The sequence below is a fragment of the Adiantum capillus-veneris genome, chromosome 28 (assembly GCF_014529385.1).
Source record: "Adiantum capillus-veneris isolate H3 chromosome 28, ASM1452938v2, whole genome shotgun sequence".
In the NCBI taxonomy this organism is placed as follows: domain Eukaryota; kingdom Viridiplantae; phylum Streptophyta; class Polypodiopsida; order Polypodiales; family Pteridaceae; genus Adiantum; species Adiantum capillus-veneris.
The window spans coordinates 67,005,010-67,011,768 of NC_140958.1; positions in this window are offsets into that span (position 1 = coordinate 67,005,010).

Below are 6,759 nucleotides of genomic sequence, written 5' to 3' on the forward strand. Positions count from 1 at the left end.
GCGTACATGTCGTAGCATGTATGATGCACCACTGGGCAAAGACAAACAAACGTCTCCTGCACCCTCTATGTCAAATGCTGAACCATCATCCAAGTGCACACATCGAAGTCTCCCACTAGAAAAAGTGCTAAACCAGTCACAATGCGGTGTGACATGGAAAGCAACATCGCTATCTAGTAACCATTGTGGAGAAAGTGTGCTAGTTATAGACAAATCTGCAAGAGGTACACTGTATGCAAGCGTGACATCACCGTCACTAGCATAGACTGCCAGCACTGGAACTGTCTCTCTAACATGTGTCAAAGCTATATCTGCATCTTGCATACATCTCCGTTGATGTCTCATACGTTTGAAACAACGACGCCTAATGTGCCATGTGTGACAACAATGCCAACAACGCAAGTATTGGCAAGATTTAGACCGCCGTCTCTCATGAGACGTCACTGTAGACTCAATTGTGTCACACATCATGTCCATGCATACCTGTCAAAAGTGGGAGATCACTCGACCACTGTGCTAATCAAGCATAAACCAACCAGTATCTCAATAGTGAAAACCTGTAACCTGCATGTTGTAGTCTCACGCTCGGAATATGCGCCGATGTGAGAACATGAAGCAAAATCAAAGGAAACCTGTAAACCACTACGAGCATACAAAAAATGCACTCTTGCTAGAGTGGATACAAGAACACTAAACCTATGTCCAAGTGTTAAAGTGAGAGTAATTGTCAAAGTTTGAATATATTGACCACTCTACAAGATGGCATAACACTACAAAATTTTATGGCAAGAAGACGGGGAAAAACGGACAAAGTTTCCTTTGCAAAATGAGCCAAAACTCAATGCAAACCACAAGCTAAGAAATTGCAGATAACTGCCACAGTGGGAGTCAACTCGACCATTAAACCATCAGAGAGTAAACTACAAATACGCATAAACCATGGCGAGAATCTGGGAAAAATCTGATAGAGTTTCTCTTTAAAAATGAGCAAAAACTCAAGTACAATCTCTACCATAAACCATAACATTACTCAATGCCAATGAGTAGAAATGTCACATTAGCTCCACATTTTCACATACAACATTACATGGTGGTCAAACCACTTAGTATATATAATCAAATTGCTTGTGGGTTTGAATTAAAGTCTAATTTGTTTGCAGCACATACTTTTTGTACATGGTGCATTTTTCCTCAACACTAATGGTTCATTGGGAATTTGGAGTAGCCAAGGAATGGAGCACTCACACTATCAAGCAAAAGTAGTCTAGTTCAAATATACATGTCATTGAGGTGGGAAGAAAAGGAGCAATGCTCCGCATGAGATGTACAAATAGTTATATAGAGTCTTAGCGGAAAGAGAGGGAAAGATGTCAAGAGTCAAAAGTAGTTTGAGATGCAACATCACTAAAATGATTAATGTGAATCTATCACAATCGTATCATGTCTCAATTGCAAGAGGTTGTCTTCGACAGTGGCTAGAAATGAGATGATGAAACCGTAGGTGTTGGGTAAAAAACTGACAAATTTCTCTCAAATTTATACTCTCTATTGTAAAGTTGCATAGTAATGCCAAGTGATTTTTTTAAAAAAAATTAGTTTTATTAAGTTTTTTAATTGTTTTAAATTTCAAGTACTAGATAAGTCAAAGCTCACAACTTCAAGTTCATTTCTCACTCACACATTCTAGGAGATCCTCTCGAGCATGCAAGAGCACACACTCATATCGTGCACGTCAAAACCCTCTGTTCTTGCGGAATCCACTTCTTCAAATCCGTAATCGTATGCCCATCTAGGTTGTGGAGACCTTGTAACCTCCCCAAGTGGTGACCCAACCTCCACAACATGCTCCTAAATTTCCACGGCCTCTGCAACCATCAAATAGGGATGATCAAACAGCCATGTGGAAAATATTCCACCATTAAATCATGCCATCCACTCACCTTTGCAAGATCCACCCCCCTTCCAACTCTATAAACAGAAGGAAGAGCGGATGAGGCAAGTGAGGCGACCATTTGTCTGAGTGCCTCCTCCATGCATGTATGTGGTTATATTTGTTAGCTTGAAAATCCAGCTAAAAAAGAGAGGATCGTTCTATTTGGGTAAAAACTAAACCACTTTATTAAAAGTAAAGTTTAAGAGGGACTTTCTATGAACTAAGATCTAAATAGACTTTACTCTTATTATAGAAATAGTGATTATCCAAAGTGAATGAGTCTGCGTAATCTATATGTACTAAAAAAATGAAAATCATATTTTGGTTTATATTTTCATAAGATATGTTATGAAAATGTGAAGGTAAAAATGACTCCTTGACTTGAGTTTGAAAGTCTTTTTAAGCCTTGATGCTTTTTTTAAACATATCACCGTAAAGAAACATTTGCAAGCATGTAATTAATTACACATTTAATATTTTTGTGCTTGGAAAATCTTTTACCAAAGAAATAATTTTTCATATTGACTAAGCCATGGAAAAACGTTCTTAGTTTTTTTTCTTAGCATCGTGTACTTCTTGAATATACAAGACCACGATTGATCTATGATCTTGACAAGTTTTTTGATGCTCGAAGATTGTTTGTGAAATCTTTGCAATTCTTAGATATTCATCATCATGGTTGGAAGCAAATTTCTTACCGAAATTTGCCTCTAAAGCTTTACGTTCTTGGTCACCTATTGCTTTTTAAATAACTCCGAAAGGTATTTAATGGGTGGTTTCAAAATTGGTGATTGTGGTCCTTCTTCCAAAGGATTGGGGTTGATATTATCCAAAGTGTCATTTTTGGAAGCATCTATGTAGTGATGAAGGTGGTGGGAAAGGGTTTTTAGTGGGAAAGGTGTAGTTTAAACTATGTAGCAATATAAAACAAAAGGCTTTCTCTAGGGAGTTGGAGCTTTTAACTTTCAAATCATAAACACTTCTTTTGGCAAAAACAAGAAAGGTGAATAATCAAGTGATAGAACACTTGGCTTTTTACATCGGTGTGGTGAAATCAAGGCCCCGTTTGTTATAAGACTTTGGAGAGGATTGCTGCTTGTCAATGGTACACCTACGATAGTCATTGGTGTGTTTGATTGCCAAGGTCTATCCCTTGGTCTTAAGGCCTAGGCAAGCTTGCAAGTGTGCTACGGTATGTTCTTGGGTTAGATAAGGGGGGCTCCAAACGGTCTGTTGTCATTTAGCCTTCCTTTTCTACACGTGAGCTCTAATACAACTATTGGGCATGACGATATATAGGCACAAGTTAGCTACATGCAAAGAATGCACAAAAAGATGAAGCAGAGAAGATGATACACCCATATTGGGTCTAGTCAATCCCAATGCACGATTGAACTTCCCGATTCTTAGTTAACTTGAAAAGAGAGCTGAAAAAGAGAGGTACATTTTACTTCAAGTAAACTGTTAATTACTCTATTGTAAATAGATTAGTTTGCATGGCTGAAGAGGGTCTTCCTGAACTAAGAGTTAATATACTTTTCTCTTTCTTGTAGAAGAAGATGTCACTCAAAGTGAGTGAGTGATCCACATATACCCATCTGCCAACACTCATCAATCACACATTAGATTGTATTTCTCACCAATACCATATCTTGGGGGGATAAAAAAATAAAATTCATTATGTAGTTCAGATGTTCACAACAATGCATGTTGACACACTACTTTAAATTACAAGGTATCCACTATAGGATTGCCTATGTTGCACACTGGTGTAGATACCTTATCAATGTTCTTCTCAGCTTTGACATAGCAAGAGCGAGAAAGGGCGGTTTGGCTCTCCTCTGATGCAAAGAGATCTTAGTCGCAGTTGCAGTTGTTTGTAGGATTGCAAGGAGCAAGAATCATTTACGTGACATGAGGAACATTGACAAGAAAGGACACATGAAAAAGGATTGTTGTTTATTGCAAAAAGAGAAGGGTAAATCTTTCTCCTAAGAGCAGTGTGAAGATAGAGGAGCTCAATGTCATTGGTTCTCCACATGTTGATGTTGTTCTTGACATGCTGCAACCATCATATGTACTAGTCTTCCCTTCCGATTTGAGTCCAAAGGTGTTGCTAGCTCTTGGCAAATGCTATGCACAGAATTGGATCATTGACTCAGGTGCCAGTTTTCATGTTACTCCTCACAAGGAGTGGTTCCCTAGTTATGCTTCTACACATGGTTCACTTAACTTGGGTGATTCTCATTAGCTTGAGATATGTGGGTCTGGAGATGTGAATTTTTTATAACGGTACCGAGTTCATGCTACAAGGTGCTAGACATGTGCCAAATCTAACTAAGAGCTTGGTTTCAGCAAGATAGCTTGATGATCTTGGATACATGACAGTGTTTGGCAATGGTTCCTAGATAATAAAAAATGGTAACTTGATCAGCTCAAAGGACAAAAATCTAGCTCATTATATTCCTTGTATGTCTCTTTTGTGAAAGAGAACTCTATCTATGTAGCCGAGCTTCCTTCTACTAAGCTGTGATAGCTGGTTTGATCACATGAGTCAAAAAGGAATGAAGCAGTTATAGCTTTGGCTATATCCCTGTGTTAAACTGTTGTGATTTTAGTTTGTGTGAGCATTGCATATACGGGAAAGCTACGAATAAACCTTTGCCATTGGAATAGGAAGTTAGGGAATCCTCTAGATTTGGTTCATTGTGATCTATGTGGGCCTATGCCACATAAGTCTCTAGGGGGGGCATTATATTTCCTGACTTTCAGAGATGACTATACTCAAAACGTATGGGTCTACCTCTTGAAGACTAAAGATGAAGTCTTAAGTGTCTTCCAAAATTTCCTAGCTATGGTTGAGAACCAGTCAGGCAAGAAGTTGAAAAATTTGTGTACTGAGAATGGGGGAGAGTATGTCTCCACTGAGTTTAAGGACTTTTTTAGCAAACAAGGCATTAAAAGAGATTTTACTACACCATGAGTCGCCTCCATGCTATCTATGGAAAATTTACCTCAAGAGTTTTGGGGAGAGGATGTTATGACAACAGTTCATATAATCAATAGTTCGCCTAGTACACCATTGAAATACAAGATTCCATAGGAGATGTGGATAGGCAAGAAGACCAATTATAATAGATTAGGAGTGTGAGGCATTCTCACATGTGCCTAAAGAGCTTAGAAATATGCTAGACCCCAAGTCAGACAAATGGCTATGGTGTAGATAGAGAGATGGGTTATCTTCTCTGGCATATGGAATCTTGAAGAGTTATTTCTGGCTCACCAGTGATCTTCAATGAATCAAAGATGCACAGATAGCCTGTGAAAGAGGTTGAGTATTGCAAAGTGAGATTTGAGGACATAGCCTCAAGTCCAATTACACAAACAAGTCAAGCTACTAGTGACGTGCCTACCACCAGTAATGCTCTAGAGAGAGTTAGTGATTCTCTTGAGAGAGTAGAGTCCAACAGTTAGGTAGTGAGGAGGTCTACATGTGTATCTCGCGACCTTGAGCATTTTCAGCCATGGTTAGACTATTTGTTGGTCACTGATTGTGAAGAGCCTACCTGCTATCAAGAGGCTATTGAGATGGAAGATAGCATGAAGTGGGAGGAGACAATGCAATCTAAATATTACTCGATTATGGAAAATAAAATTTGGGAACTGACATAGTTTCCATAGGGCAAACAAGCCTTGTCTTGCAAATGGGTGTACAACAAGAAGTACACAACAGAGGATCCCGAGCCTAAGTCTAATGCTACATTGATCGCTAAGGGTTTCAACCAAAAGGTGTGGAATTTGATTAGATTTTTTCTCCAATGGTTAAGATGCTACATTGCATCTTGTGCTTGGACGAGTAGTCGAGGAGATAGAACTTGTCTAGATGGATGTGAAGACTACTTTCCTCTACGAGGGATCTTGATGAGGATGTATACATGCAACAATGAGAGGGATTTGAAGTCAAACCTGAGAAGCTTATGAGGGAAAAACTAGTGTGTAGATTGTGTAAGGTATTGTATGGCCTAAAACAAGGCTCAAGGCAAGTGGTACATGAAGTTTGACAAGTACATGCAATCCTAAGGGTTATGAAAGGAGCCACGAAAATTGTTGCTTGTATACCTAGAAGTTGAACGATGGTTCACTTATCATCTTGAGACTCTATGTTGATGATGCTCATTATTGGAAAGTCTAAAGATGAGATTGCCATCTTGAATAAGTCACTTAGCACGCAGTTTGATTTGAAGGATTTGGGAGATGCAAGATACTTTCTTGGTATATTGGATAGAAAATGTGTAATATTGGAGTTGTCACAGGAAACATATATCCACAAGGTTTTGCAATGTTTTAATATGCAAGGGGGGAAGGCTACATTGAGTACCCTAATGCAGGCATATGAAAAACTTAGACCCAAGTCTGATGCTAAGAAAGAAAAAATGGCCAAGGTGCCATATTCTTCAACAAATTGGTAGTCTTATGTATGCCATGGTAGCCACTAGCAATAAGATCGTAGCCCATATTAACCAGGAAAAGAAATCCCCCAAGTCCGGAATGACAGACAAAGATTTTGCTGGAAAAAACGTTATTGATTAATTATTTTGCATTTCTTTTTTTTTTTGGATAGATTACATAAATAAATTGCAGGTATTGTGTGTTGCATTCATCGGAAATATCCTCCTATTGTCTTCCCCGAGGAGATTGTTACGTCTGTAATAAATTGGTTTGAAGATAGGCAAAAATTTGGTGGATTAATTGGAGCTTTTCTTGAAGAAGACTTGGCATTGCTTTTGCAGTAGGAGTGGTTAGCAGATTTATGACAAATCTTGGCA